The sequence below is a fragment of the Pinus tabuliformis genome, chromosome Q (assembly GCF_031772625.1).
Source record: "Pinus tabuliformis cultivar Carrire ecotype Pingquan chromosome Q, CPIR1, whole genome shotgun sequence".
Lineage (NCBI taxonomy): Eukaryota > Viridiplantae > Streptophyta > Pinopsida > Pinales > Pinaceae > Pinus > Pinus tabuliformis.
Genome location: NC_142296.1, coordinates 129,877,942 through 129,894,425, shown reverse-complemented (window position 1 = coordinate 129,894,425; position 16,484 = coordinate 129,877,942).

Sequence of the window (16,484 nt, the reverse complement as noted above, 5' to 3'; positions counted from 1 at the left end):
TAAGCCTTGTGATGAACTTCCATAACCATAAATCTTGTGAGCTATCCTCATAACATGCCATATACTCTACCACCATAGTGGAAGCAGTGGCCAACTTTTTTTTCTTGCTTCCCCATTAGATGGTAGTTTTTTTAAATAGGAAGGCATAAACTAATGTAAAATTTATAGATTCAAGATACCCTAAATATTCTAACTCCGAATACACAATAATTTCCAATTATATGATCATATGTATGTGAGAATGTAGTATTTTGTACCTTACAGATACTGCATAACATTTTTTTCATCCCTCCAATGATAAATGGCTAGATTACTTTCATATCTACCTAACATTTCAACTACAAATCCAATGTCTAGTCTTCTATAGAATTAAGCTTACATCATACTTCCAGCTATAGACAAATAAGGAATGGTCTTCCTCTTTTCCCTTTCCAAATCATTCTTAAGACATTGATGAAGAAATAATGTGTCACGCTTAACAATGGGTGCCACACTAGGTGAACAATCCTTCATGTGAAATCTATCTAGAACCTTATTAATGTATACCTTTTCATAAAATCCTAATATCCCTTGTGATATATCTTTATGAATCTCTATGCCTATGAAAAAAGAGGCTCAACTCATATCCTTCATATCTAGGTTCTATTTAAAAAACTATTTGACCCAATACAGCAAACCCAAATAATTATTGGCGAGTACAATACCATCCACATATAGGACTAAGAATATGAATTTGGTCACACTAACCATAAGGTATATACATTGATCCATAATGTTATCCATAAACCGAATGAAGAAATGACACCATGAAATTTAAAATACCATTAATGCGAAGTTTTATTAGCCTATATATCGATTTTCTGAGTTCACAAATTCAATTATTGTATTTATTTGAAGAAAAACCTTTAGGTTGACTCATGTATACCTTTCCTCTACATGCCAATTAAGGAAATATGTTTTCACATCCATTTGATGCAGATCTAGATTAAATTGAGCTAGTAATGCCATTTTTATTTGATATGATTCCTTTCTATAAATTGGAGAAAAGGTCTAATTGTAATCAATACATTCTTTCTAAGTGAATCCTTTCATCACAATTCTAGGTTTATACTATTCTATATTGGTAGATGAGTCCTTTTGGCTTGGTGAACCCTTTTAAAACCAATGGACTTGGCTTCCTTAGGAAAATCAATTAAATCTTAGACATGGTTCTTAGCCATTGAATCCAACTCTTCTAACATAGCATCATGCTAGAGCTTCGAGTTTCCTTTGCTCATGGATTGTGAAAACAAGATTAGATCTTCTTAAATTCCAATGTATTGGTTAAAGTGTTGCCTTTTCACAATCAGAAGGTGGCGATAGTACAAGGGAAAAATTCCATTTGGACCGTCAGCTAATGGAATTTCCCACCATTATTGGATGGATTTTTGCTCATGAAACACATTCTTTCGACAATGTGACCATAGGCAAAATGGATCGATGGCCCAACCTTATATCGAGGCCCTCCTAGGTCTACCATGACTTAACATGGGGGGTTTGATATCAAAACTCTTGTTATGGGGACCTCATTAGTAATACATTATCTTTGAATGGAAAGATCATAACTTGATTCCAATTTATGGTTATGATTCACCCTGGGCCCCCCTAGTTAGTGGTGGGTTAATGAAAGGGAAAGAAATCAAATTCAAAATACACACATGAAAAAGCCACTCTAGCTTTTCCTCTACTCCAAATCAACCAAATGCTCCATATTTCAGGTAACCTTTGCTATCTTGTATGATATTCTATCCACCTAGATATCCTTCACTCGACCTAGATGTTAGTTTGAGGGTCTAGTGATCTGCCCATGAGGGAGTCCAAACTGGGTTTGATGGATGTGTTGTTACACAACCTGGATAGCCATATTTCCATATATATAGGATTTTCTCGCAAAACCAATACTTGGTCTAGAACCATGAGGTGGAACCTTGAATCTTGATGGTTATTTCAACGATAGTTGATGGGGATTTCAACTTCAATAGGCGAGAGAATCTATATGAGTTTCCTCACTAAGTCTTCATGTTGTAACATTATGGGCTTGATAAGGAGTAAGTCCTCAAATGTCCCCATCTCATCAATAACAGATGGTTTCTTTGCAAGATGATCTCGTAACTAAGTAAATTATTTATCATCTCTTTGCAATGACAAATCCTCACCAAAATAAAGTTAACCTTCTTTCTCTAGCCCATTATGCTCTCACATGAATCTTCCTATGAGGCTTGAATGTATACACACATGGTTTTGAATCATACCCAATCATTCACATAGATTTGAGACATATGCTAACTCAAATATAGATATTAGACATACACAATAACAAACGATAAATTTACAAAAATTCTATTAACATGAAACTTGTACAGTTTGACCTCACTATACAATGATTGGCCCAATTACTTCCTCTCAGTCATCCTTCCCAAAGGTTCTAACCTTCTCTTTGTCTCTCCTAGAATTCCCCACTTTTTGCTAATCCTTCATACCCTTTAGATAATGAAAATATCTCAAAATATGTCTATTACAACATGAAGTTTGTAACTAACAACATTCTTAGTCTAGCAACATTTGTCCCTCTTCTATAAACTAGATGTCATTTCAACGTAATAATTATCTACATTTGTCCCTCCAAGGACACTTCAACATAACTTCCTAAATATACACATTCTAAAGGGAACCAACTCCCTTAGTAAAATTTTGAAGATCCCCATTTCAAGCTTGTTCAACAGGGTTAATCTCGAGAGAATATGCTCCTACATCATTCATCGACAACGTTATCCTCATGGGATGATATTTCATTAGTTTTTTTTTTTATTCCATAATGACATCTTGTGGATTGAATTGAAGTACAATTAACCAATCCATATTTTCAGGTATGATAACCAAATCTTGCATTTCCTCAAAATTTAAATTTTCAGGTTATCCACTCCCACTAACGTCACTGTCCTAATGAAACCTTGCATTTCTTGCTTCAAGAATATTATGTATATGGGAAGGACAATAAAACTTTACTCGCTTGAACCTTTTTGTATAACTAATGAAAAAAATATCAATTGTCTTTAAGTCCAATTTTTCTCTAATGGATTATATATCCTAAACCCAACAGGACAATCCCATACGTGCACATGTCCTAAACTTAGTTTCCTACCATTCCATAACTCAAAGGATTTTTAGGAACCTACTTAGCAGGAACTCTATTAGGATATATAAAATGGATTTTAAAGCCTCACACAATAGAGATAGTTGAAGAGTGGAATTACTAATCATACTCCGTACCATGTCCATTAGTGTATAATTTTTCCTTTCGACTACACGAGTTTGATGTGGTGAGTTGGTGATCCAAATGGATCCTAGAAAACCCTCTAAGTATTCAAACATTCAAAACTATCACAAAAGAAGAACCTGTTAAAATGTTGGATCACGCTATCAGGAGGCAAAAAAATGAAGAAATAGTGGAAAAACAGAGTATCAGCAGTTTAACACTACTTTGCATGAGAGCCATCGGATCTGGCTGATCAACGGTCTAGATCCGATCGACAAATTGCAATCGGCAGTGGAAGGTGGAGGATATCAGAGCACACCATATGGAACTTGCGATAGTTATCAGCGAAGTCAACGAGGAACGTCAATCAAGCACAAAGATCGACGGCCCAAGTTGCATCGCAGTATTGCTATCGACAAATACAAAGGAGCGCTTACAACGGCCTGGGGTATGTGCGATATGCGATTGTGATCAATCACATCGCAATATCGATTGGCACATGGAGTGGGGCTGATATACATATGGCTTGTGGTAGCTGGACCTAATGGAGTTATAGACGATATTCTATATATTTTGAAATCCGGAAAGTGGAAATTTCCTTTATATTTTGCATTTCCGCCAAATGAATGGATTACAAAGGAAATGTGCCTGATGCGATATTACGGACCCGATGGAACTTATATATGCAATATTATAATATTTCAAGTTCGTCCAAAGCCACAGGGGTTTTACAGTGTTTAATATATTTCTTTTATACAAAGGAAACAAGCGGGATTTCGGGAGGACTGAAGGCTGTAAGAGGTTTTGGCCAGGCTCTGCACGAGCCCATACATCAGCTACCACATGTCCATGCTAAGGAGAGAGAAAACCACCCTTATTGGGTGGTTAACCCCCGTATGAAAGGGCCACTCGAAATGAACCATAGTCGTTGGATTCAGATCTCCTAGATCAATGGTGGAGATGCGATGTGATTATACAGGTGGATCTGATAGGAGTATAGAGAAGATTTAAGGAGATTTGAAGTCCAATAAATCGAAGTTTGGCGATTTTTCATAGTTTTTAGTGTATTTCTCTGTGAACACAGAGAACGTTGTTTCCAGGGATTTCAAAGGCCCGATGACCCATTCCGTTACAGAATATATGGCCACCATCCCTGAAAGCGTTTAACAATGATTGCTAATGCTTAGAGGGGGATCTGAGTGGACAGAGGTTGGGAAGACATAGAGCCTAAGAAGGTGAAATGAATAGATAGTGCTGATTGGCTTTAAAGCCATAGAAAGAAAGCAAACAGTGACTGGTAGTGCTGAGATAGAGCAACAGAGACAGAGAGTTAGTGAGGAGATTCTGTGTACTCAGAAGAGACTTGGGGGATCCAAGTAAAGCCTTATTGTTTTGTATCTATTGTGTGAGACTCAACTTGAGCTCATTGTTGCAAAAATATATTTTTGAACACATAATAGCGAGGTCACCACTAAAGGCTAGACTAGGAGATGTACCCCAAGAGTGTTGGGTGAACTCTTTATTAAACTTGTTGTGTTTATGTGTGTTGTATATTATGTTCTTTAACTGCTTCATTGTCTATGTATTTCGCAATCTTATCAATCCATTGCACAAAGTAACATAGGCATATCCATGCACATGAGTCTGTAATACCTTAATAATTTTCTAAGATCATATCATCAGATCAAGTGATATCAGAGCTTTAGGTTTGCTTAGGTTAGACAAGCTTGTACTAGATTGTTGAATGCTAACTAGATCAAAGCTCAAACTAGGAGAAGGAGAACTTGTCAAGGCTAATCCAGAAATTGGAAGAGTCTATCCTAGGAGGAGGATGGTAGAACAAACCTCATCGGAATCAGACTCTCAGTTCATGGACAGTTTCATGACCATGAGAGCCATGGTGGAAGAGATGTATAGAGAATTTAAGAAAGGCAGAGGTGAAAACACTTCAACATATCAAACAAAAAAAGGAGTAGAGGAACCTCTTCTAGATGGCCATCCAGAAGGAAAAAAGAAAGAAGAGAATCCCTCTCCACCATCTACTCCATCATCACCATCCTCATCATCTTCTTCACATAAAACTAGCCCTGAAAAGAAAAAGAAGAAAGTTGTTGTAATTAAATTAGATGTGAAATTTGATTTACCAATTTATGATGGTGAATTAAATGCAGAAAATCTAGATGACTAGATTAGATAGATTGATGTATATTGCAGGGTGTAGAATATCAATTCAGAAAGGAGAAATATTTAGTTGGCTAGCCTTCACCTTGGAGGAATTGCCTTAGTATGGTGGGAAGGCAAGACACAAACTGCTTTGAAGAAGCATGGTAAAATTCTTTCTACCTGGAATGAATTTGTTTCTGCCATTAAAAAAAAATTCTATCCACTAGCTTATATGTAGCAAGCAATGATGAGTTGGCAAACTCTTTGCCATCTAAAGGGCCAAAGTGTACAAAGCTATACCCAGGAATTTAGAAAAACAACTTTAATCCTAGGCATTTCTCTAGACTCACTTGAAACTTTGTTAAAGTATATAGGTGGTCTACGCAGTTATTTGAGGCACACCATTTCATGTTTAACCCTACTAGCATAGATGAGGTATCTATTCAGGCTACACATCTAGAGGCTAGAGGCAAGAATGTGAACCCAGAGATTGGGGGATCATCAAAACCCACTGCATGCAAGAACAAGGAGAAGAAGAAGCAAAAATGGAAGGAGAGGAAGACAAACACTGTATAGAAAGACAAACCTTCATGCACTCACTACAAGAAGGACGGACATGATGATGAACACTATTGGTCTTTGCATCCAGAGCTAAAACCCAAGAAGTTCGGTGGTAAGAAGAAGAAGACTGATGTTGCTATTAAGAAAGATTTGGGGTCAGACTCAGGTGATGAAACAACATCCATAGCCACAGGTATAAAAGGTAAAAATTCTGAAGCATCTACTAGTAATTCTGCACAATCTATTGATAATGAAGACAATGAGAGGAAAATTCATGAGTTTTTTCGTATTAGAGTTATTTCCAAGCATCAAAAGATTGATACTTTATTTGATAGTGGTTCACAAGTAAACTTGATTTCTGAAACAATTGTAAAGAAGTTGGGCTTACTAACAACACCTCACAAGAAGCCATATCCATTAGGTTGGGTATGTGATAAAGCAAAGCTACAAGTGACTAGACAATGTAAACTTAAGTTTTCTATGGGGTCAACTTAAGTGACTAGACCTCTTGGAAGCCATGATCAAGGTGTGTCCATTGACATGTCTTTCCTCCAGTTGGAAGCCATGATCAATGTTGCGAGGATAGTTTGTTCCCGTCTCAACCTCGTTAAAAAATGAAACTGGATATTATGAGCATAGTTCCTTGTCTTGTGTCAAGCTCATTAAAAAATGAAACAAGGAGTTACGAGGATAGTTTTTTCCTGTATCAACCTCGTTAAAAAATGAAACAGGCTAGCACGAGGATAGTTTGTTCCTCTCTCAACCTCGTTAAAAAATGAAATTGGATGTCATGAGGATAGTTCTTTTACTGAGTCAACCTCATTAAAAAATGAATCAGCTAGTTTTTAGGTCATATAGATAGTTAGAAATTAGGATGTAATGAGGAAAGTTCCTTTTACTGTGTCAACCTCGTTAAACAAATGAATCAGTGTGTACGAGGATAGTTTTTTCCTGTATCAACCTCGTTAAAAAATGAAATAGGATGTAGCGAGGACAGTTCCTTTTCCTGTGCCAACCTCGTTAAAAAATGAAACAGGTGTCTCCGAGGAAAGTTCCTTTTACTGTGTCAACCTCGTTAAAAAATGAATCAGTTAGTACGAGGATAGTTTTTCCTGTATCAACCTCGTTAAAAAATGAAATAGGTTGCAGTGAGGAAAGTTCCTTTTACTGTGTCAACCTCGTTAAAAAAATGAATCAGTATGTATGAGGAAAGTTCCTTTTACTGTGTCAACCTCGTTAAAAAATGAATCAGTGTGTACGAGGAAAGTTCCTTTTACTGTGTCAACCTCGTTAAAAAATGAATCAGTGTATGAGGATAGTTCTTTTACTGAGTCAACCTCATTAAAAAATGAATCAGGTAGATTTTAGGATATGTAGCTAGATTGTAGAAAGTAGGATTTTGAGGACAGTTCCTGTTACTGAGTCAACCTCATTAAAAAATGAATCAGGTATGAGGATAGTTCTTTTCTTGTGTCAACCTCCATAAAAATGAAACAACTCCCTTTTCAAGTTACATATTGAAAATAAACCTTCATTGATTTCATCCATCTAGTTGAATGCAATGAAGCCTGGGGGGCATGTACCTCATTTTGCATCATTATGCTGGGGGCATGCGAAATTTTTGAGCATAGTTCCTTGTCTTGTGTCAAGCTCGTTAAAAAATGAAACAAGGGTAGGTTAGGTAGGTAGATTGTAGAGAGTAATCATGAGCATAGTTCCTTGTCTTGTGTCAAGCCCATTAAAAAATGAAACAAGGATTTTAGAGCACAGTTCCTTGTCTTGTGTCAAGCTCGTTAAAAAATGAATCAAGGTTTTTAGAGTAGAGATTTTGTTAGGTAGATTGTAGAGTAGTTATGAGCACAGTTCCTTATCTTGTGTCAAGCTCGTTTAAAAAATGAAACAAGGGTTTTGAGGATAGTTCTTTTCCTGTGTCAACCTCACTAAAAAATGAAACAACTCCCTTTTCAAGTCTTTCCAAGATCTTGAAAGTAAAGCTTCATTCCATCCACCTCATTGAATGCAATGAAGCTTGGGGGGCATGTACCTTGATTTGCGTCATTATGCTGGGGGCACGCGAACTTATAACAAGCATAGTTTTTCGTTTCAAGCTTGCATAAACATGAAACCGAATCCGAGCATAGTTCTTTTCCTGTGTCAAGCTCGTTAAAAAATGAAACAAATCCTCCTCTAATTGAGTCAAGAGTTTGACTAGATCTCATAGATGTTAAGTATTTAGGTTAGTTGTTTCGGTGTTTTGCATAATTTTCTTACAGTTTTAGGTCGAGTCTTTCAAATGATCTCATTCGTGAACCTTCATTTCATCCAGCTGCTTGAATGAAATGAAGCTGGGGGGCATGCGCTCTAGCAATCATGCTTAGGGGGCATCAAGCACAGTTTTATCTCTGTTTCAAGCTTGTGTAAAAATGAAACTACTTTGAAGCATAGTTTTTGTCTGTTTCAAGCTTTTGTAAAAATGAAACCTATCTCGAGTCAATTTCAGTTATTTTCAAGACTCGTTAAACTCATGAAAATACCGAGGTTATTTTGCTATCTTTCATTCTCGTAAAACAAATGAAAATGTCGAGTTCTTTTCGTCTTTTCCTGCTCGTAAATTAAATTGAAAGTCGGCCATATGAGTACATTTTTATCATTTTTTTCGAACTCGTTAAAATTTACGAAAAAGTGAAAACCATGAGTACATTTTTATCCCTTTTTCGAACTCGTTAAAACATAAGAAAAAGTGAAACCTTGGAGTCATCTTTTAAGCCCTTTTCTGACTCCTAAAAACATGAAAAGATCGCCGAGCGTTTCTTTTACACTCGTTAAAACGGAATTAAAAGACGGTCCCCTTTTAGCTCTTTTCTGACCGCAAAATCAGGAAAAGATTGCCGGGTTTTTGTCGTTTCAAACTCGATAAGGAAATAAAACGACGTGTCCTTGATCGCTTTTTACTTTTCAGGTCAACGACACTATTATGAAAGTACTCCTTGGTCGCAAGATCAAGCGGTTCCCCCAGGTATTATTTTATACTTTTTCGGGCTTGAGGGACACAAATGTACGAAAAAGTTCAACGTGGAGTCTCCTTTAGTTTTTTCAGACTCTCTAAAATTGAAAAACGTCGAGCTTCTCCTATACTGGACTCGTTAAACTTTTACAGTAGAGGACCTGTTCAATTACAAACAGGAACGAACCACTCCTTCCTAGGGTTCGAATTTAAACTAGGTTGGACTCGTCCGAAGGATGAGCTTATAATAAAGCATATGTTATCCTCCTCAAGCTTGTTAAAAATAAATAGGTACTTGCCAGAAATGGTGGGGGAAAAGAGAGAAGAATGAACCTGTTTGTCACCTTTTGTCTCAGAAGAAACTTTATTACCACTCTTGAACACGACACTTTTTATTCACCTGGGTTGGGAAATCTTTTACCTCACAGTTGACCAAACCACTTTGAAAGTCTTTAACCGGGTTTCGGGGATTAACTTTGAGTTATTCGTCACCAAGCCATCTGTTGTGTCGTTATGTGTTCAAGAGGTCTGCAAGAAAAACTTTCATCTGCAAAATACTTGTCATCCATTTGACCATCCCTGAGTCAGTCCTTACAACAACATTTCTTCAACTTGAACAATGATTTCGTGTTGTGGGCTTGCCTGCAACGGGTCGCTTTCTATCGACATCGACACATTATCTAGAAAGATGACTTAGGAATCGACAGTACCTTGAAGTCTGCATGCATCAATGGCAGGTTTCTCGCCTTTGACGTCAGTTTACATCATTGACTTTCGATCAAAGGATTCCGTGAAGTGTTCGACATCAAAACATCTATTCACATTTCACGGGTTGTGCTTGGTACTTTGAGAACCATTGACATTACTGGTGGTTTCTCTCACGCTTGTTAACAGTTTACATCATCGACTGGTAATCAAGTGGTTTCTAACATGTTCGACATCAAATCATTTAATCACATGGCTAGAATCGTACCAATTCGGGGAGTAGAAGTAAAGACCTTGGATCTAGTTTCTACCATCCAGGCTGCAAGGAGTTTTGTATTCATTGTCTATGTAGACTTATCATAAACAGATGGCTGCGTCCATACTGTATCTACAAAAGTCTATAAAAATAATGTACTGCAAGATCATTCCTGTATCAGAATAGTTAGTCCATTAGTTAAAGTTTTGAATCTGAGTATGGGAATGCCTACCTCAGTGATGATATAATCTTATCCATGTATTTTGTGTTGAAAATTGCAGGTTCCAACCAGGCCATCCACAAGGCAATCCTTGAAATGATAAAGCGCTTCACCCTTCCTAGAATTACAAAACCCTACTCTATTCCAGGCTTCGCACTTTAGGGGGCAATCTGTTACACTAAAAAATGTCACCTTGACTACTTACAGTTAGTATGGCTCAAATCAACAGTCATGCTACCCTCTTAGGCAAGTCTCATGCCTCTGTTATCCATCTCAAACTCAAAGAAGAGAGAAAGTCTTGTAAAAATCATGTTTATCTCTGGGGTCGCAGGTTCTCTCTAGTCTTACCTGCGGGGACGCGGACCTTGTTCACAAAATCTGCGTCCATGGACGCTCTGTATGTTAAGGGACAGGTGCGTCCCTCTGTAAAAGGCAAAATGCGCGAGTTTTATCTTGAAAAAGTTACTTGTGGTTACTTCTAGAACATTCTAGAGGTCGGTTTGATGAAATGGATGCGCCTCCAGTTGGTTCATGTATCTCTATTAAGGGGGAACTTATCCCATCAATAAGGGAGCTATCCCACCCATAGAGGGGGATGATCCCATTGATAGTGGACCTGAATAACCTCTTTACAGCACTATAAATAAAGGCATTGAGCCAAAAGGAGAAGAGGTTGGAGCTATACATTTTCTTTGGGTAAATGCTGCAGGATTTAGGTCTTCCATTAGAGCCTTTGTGAGGAGAGATTGTCTTCACTTGATTCTACTTGGGAGAGGGTGAGCTTTGTCAAAGTAGAGGAAAACCCTTGATGGACCCTGGGAGGAACTTGCACAACACCAAGGCCAGGTTGTAAGAGTTTCTTTGTTTCGTTATTAATACAAACTGGTTTATTTTTCTCAATAGCTTGTGTTAATGAGTTATTTCATGTGTTCCTTGGTCTGCATGTTGAATATATGTTTTATTATATGAAATGCAAGTGCTTGGTAATTGTTTGATTGTTTGTGGTTGCAGGAATTGACTTGAAGGAGGAGCTCATCCGGATCGTCAAGAACGGACTTCAACAACAGCGTTTTGGAATAAGGTAAGCCTAAACACTTGTAGTTTTCATGTTGTAAAAGGTGTATTTAGAGAAAGATCACTCCATTTTGTCTTGTTTGTCATTAGAATGTCTTAGACTTCTAGGAAGGTCAGTCGTGTCCGCACCCTTGACCGATTCCGTGTGACACTTGGTGGATTGAGGGAAGTTTTTTTCTTGGTCAAAAGGTCTTGGTTGTGTCATTTGATTTGGTTCTTGAGGAAGAGAATGTGTTTGGGTTTTCCCATAGGAGAGGGGTTTTTCCCTGGTTGAGAGCCTATATCCTATGTCCTTGTTGATTTGATCTTCATGCATTTATAATCTGATAGTTGCTTCATGATAAAAAGCTAAAGAAGACATAAAGAAGATAATAATAATACATTAACTTCACAAGTAGTTATCAAAGATAAAAAAAAACATTTTTGTATTTATGATTTTCTAACATGGTATTAGAGCTATGGTGAATAAGGAAAAAGAGGCAACTTGAAGATATTTGGCTCTCATCATTGACACAATTCAAAGGATCTTCTATAAATAATTTTGAAGCAGTTTCATTTGACTAGCTAGACACAATACAAATTATGGGCTGCTTCAAAAAGAATAGGTAATATGACCTCCTCATTATCTATGTACTGCAATAAATAAAAATAAGAAGGGATATTGGTACATAACAATAATCTATACATAAATACAAGGAAGTCTCTACAACAATTAGGCTGAAACTCACTAAAAAGGAGTTACAACAAATTCAGTATATAAGGAGGTCTAGCTTAGTTTGGAGGATAACAATGTAATATGAAGATGGTAATACACCACAATATACAGTTGAAAGTTAATATAAGTCATGAAATCTATCATAAATATATGAAACTTGAAGCTTCCATACAACACCTGATAAAAAATCCAAAGTTATGAGCATAAGAATAAGTATCTTAACAAAATATCAGAGATCTGAGAAGTAAGGTACTATCCATGTCAATTTAAGAAAGGTTGAGACCTAACTATGGCCTAGACAATTACCTTAATAAAGAAAAAACAATAACCCAAGTAATATTGGAAGGAGAACTGAATTCTATTCTATGCCCAATTCTTAAGAAAAAGATAACATTGAATTCTAGAGAAGAATATCTCACTTTGAGCAGAATTCTGTGTGAAATGCATAATCAATACATGGAACACAAACACAAGAATTAATAAATAAGTGTAAATATAGAATTCAAAGCTTGGCATCCTGAAGTCAGTTATCAGTTCTTGGTATGTTTGATTCAAGAAAGAAGTAATAAAAGTTGAATTACATATCTATAACAAAACACATTAAACAAAACAAGCAAAAGCCAATATACTTAAGAAAGAGCATATTGACATCCTTGAATGTAGAACTAAAGAAGGTACAACTTTATCCTTGGAAAGAAGTAACTTGCAAAGGTAAGAATGATATAAGGTATGTATAATTATTTCTATTCGTACAAGGTCTAATTAGGGTTTCGAAATCTCATGTTTGGTTGTAGGGTTTTTAGCCTTCATAATGTTGGAAGTTGTTGGCATCTAAGTTCCTATAAATATTTTAGTTTGTTTCCTTATAGAAACCCTAGATTTTGGTCTCTAGGGGTTTTAGGTAGTCCAGGTGAAATTTGAAACCCTAGTAAGGATAGAATTGGTTTTGAAATTCAAACCCAAGATTGACATTTTGAAAGGTAACATGTAGAAACTTATAGTTTGGATCTAAAAACCCTAGGAATTCCTTCCTCCCTAAAGATTCTATGAAATCCATAGTTTGCAATCATACTCTTGTACTTGTATACTTTTGGTCGTACTTGTCAAGTAATTGTTGTAGGTACATAAATAAATGTTTATCTTATGCAAGAGGGAGCCCTTCAAAGGGAAGTGTCCACCTTCTCACAAAAGATAAGTGTTCTTTATCTCTTTATATATCTAACTTTATTATTGTTTCTTAATCATTTCTGTTGCATTTTATTTAAAACGAAAATTTGTTGGTATATTCTAAATAATGTAAATGAAATATAAGATTGTGGCTAGATTTAGAGGGAGACTCCAAAGTAATACTTGAACCACAAAAGAATTTTTGTTGCAGAGGAAGCCTTTCAAAAGGAAGCCTTATAAGCTTTGTAAAAGAAGCAACTCAAGGTATGTTTAAGACTACAAGATTTGTTGCAAATCTTCTTCATGTAAGAAGATATGATATTTTGTCTTTAAAGTTTTCTTTATATTACTAACTCTCTCATGTCTAGGTTTTTTCTATGGAATCATGAAGATTCTTATTTTTTAGGGTGATTTATCTTTAGATTAAATCAACCCTTATTCTACTATCTATCTTTTGTTCTCTTTGGTAAAACCCTAACATTTAGGGTTCACTGTAAAAACCCTAGCCTTTTAGGGTTTGTTGATGATATCTAGAACATATGATGAAACCCTAGCTTTAGGGTTTGATGAATTATGTTTTATGGAAAAGCCCTAATAATAATGTAAGATCATAGGAATGAAACCCTATGTTTATATGTTTTTGTATGGTTGAAACCCTAAATTGATCTATTTTTTGTATATATAATGTTTAATATTAAATTTTTGATGATGGTATATAGGGTTTGTGACAAAACCATATAAAAGGTTATTGTAAGAGTCTAGGGCATGAAAGTATATCCCTATTTAATTGATCACTAGGTATATGATTTGAATATCTAAGTTTTGATAACCTAGATTCTCTCTTTGTAATAACATGTTAACCCTATATTGATAAAACGTATTTCATGCTCTTGTACATATACATTTATGTGCTTCGTTATACTTGTTGTTGAGATTTGTAGGAACATAGTTTGCAAGAGGTTGTAAAGTTGTAAGCATGGCTCATGTTTGATGATGCCCTTATAATGAGCATGATGGAAGGAGAGAGCTATAAAAACCTCGAAGTTTACATTGTTAATTGAAAGATGACTTTGTTTTGGTATGAAGAATGATGTTTCAGAAGATTGAATTTCTTTGATGATATGATAATGAAAAAGTAAGAACATGAGTAACTGGAAGAATAAAGTTGTTTATTTCCCTATGTTTACAAGGAGCATGGATGAACAAAAGTGTGAATCCAGCATAGTCAAGATAGAGAAAATGATCTTGGAAAATATCTATAAGGAAAAGAATTAGAGAATAGCTAAATAACTACTAATGGTTATTCATGAGGTCATTAATAAGACTTGGTTACTTTTTAGAAGTGTCAAAGCTATGTCTGGTGCTACTAAAGAAGTTGGAGAAGGAAGCTTATGTCAAGATTTGTTTGTATATTATGATGAATGAAGTCGCATAAGAATGGTTGAGGACCCAAAATACTGTGTTACAATATCAATAATAAGAACCAATATATTAGAATTCATTGGGGCCATGAGGCTATAGTATATTCAAATGGATGAAAAAGTATTGATGTATTTATATCTCCGTAAGAAGGTTGTGAAGTGTGATTGGATTGGTGGACATATCTATTTTTCTTTAGAGGGAGAGATGAGTACCATAAAACGACCTATCTGATGGTGCTTTGGAGGACATCGTGGACTGGTTAGCATTGAGATATCAATTGTTGTTTAGCCTTGATGACGTTTGGATCCCAAAGTGGGAGGGTATCTTTCTATTGTGGAGCTTTGTTTTAGTGTTGACCTTGATGATGATACATGGATCTCTGTGAGGGTTGGTGTCAGGGCATGAAGGCCTAGATGGTATCTATATCATGTTACACTGATACCAAGGTTGTATCCTAATGGTACCTATAGTGAAAAGTTACCTTGATGACACCTTAGTCCCTATTAATGTTTTAGATCCTTGTATTAATGTCTTGGAAATGGCACTTGGATCCTTGAGTTGATGGATCCTTCAAATAGTGTCATTGATACTTGGATCTTTGATGTGTTGGATACCTTGGAAATTTTGGTATGCCTAGCATTGTGTATGCTATTGTACTCTTCTTGGAACATTTCAAATTGAGTTCAACCTTGTAGCAGTTCAAAAATTATGAATACCTCCCTAGTTAAGAGGGAGTGTTGGGAAATGTAGCTAGTATCAGTCTTCACAATTGTATTCGTGTCATGATGTAATTTATTTTTCAAAATAAAGAAAGAGAAAAATTATTAAAGAAAAACAATTATAAGAATGTGTTTCATGATTTATTTATTTTATTTCTTGGTCAAAGCACCAATTGAGTGCTCTTAGTGTTTGTGTCATGAGTCTTAGTCCTTGTCAGCGTGTAATAGACCCTTCTGATTTTTTGTATATTAAGAAATAAATTTGTAAATGAGTCAAAATTGTAAGATTATCCTCCTCCAACAAGTCAGCCTGCCCAGTCTTCATGTTGACTTCATAAATGAGAATAAAAAAACTATAAATAGTTGTGCATTCAACCTATTGAGAATCCATCCATCAAGTTTCAATTTGAAATTGTAATAGGAGGGAAGAAATGCGAAGAATCCTAAAAAGAAGCATTTATCTATAGCTAAAAAGGGAGATAGATTAATCTAGTAAAAGAGGCCGAGATTTTCTATTATTTTGTCACACGTGCGAGGAAGACTAAGGTGAATTGTAGGGCCAACGGTGTAGACCAAAAGTTCATAATTACAAAGAAGGGTTGAGACCCTTGGAAGAGGAAACTTATGTTTCCATTTGGATAATTTTAACTTATGTTGACTTCTAAAATTCGACTAGAATTTATTGGGAGGTTGACTTGGTGGATTGAGGGAATTGTTTGTCTTGGTAAATGGTCTTGGTTGTCTCATTTGATTTTCATCTTGAGGAAGAAATTATTTTTTGGGTTTTTGATGGAGGGCTTCACCTACTTACACCCACAGTATCCATATCAAATGCATAATCACATTTGCCCCAGTAATTTTAACTCACTATCGAGTCAAAATCTTCAACCATCAATGGTTTATGTCCCCTTTATTAAAATCTATGGAATCATTCGTTACAATAGCCCAGTCTTTACTAAACCACCTTTCTATCGGACTTAATCACCCCTCATAAACCTTGTTTAATTCTTATTCCCACATATAATCAAACCCCCACTTTACTCTTTCGTAATCCTAGATTTACTACATAATCCTTCATATCGACACTCTTATTATTATAAACAATTTATAATGGGAATACCCATAAAGCATGCATAATCATACCTTTTCCGCTTAAAATACGATCTTTGCACATTTAACGAGG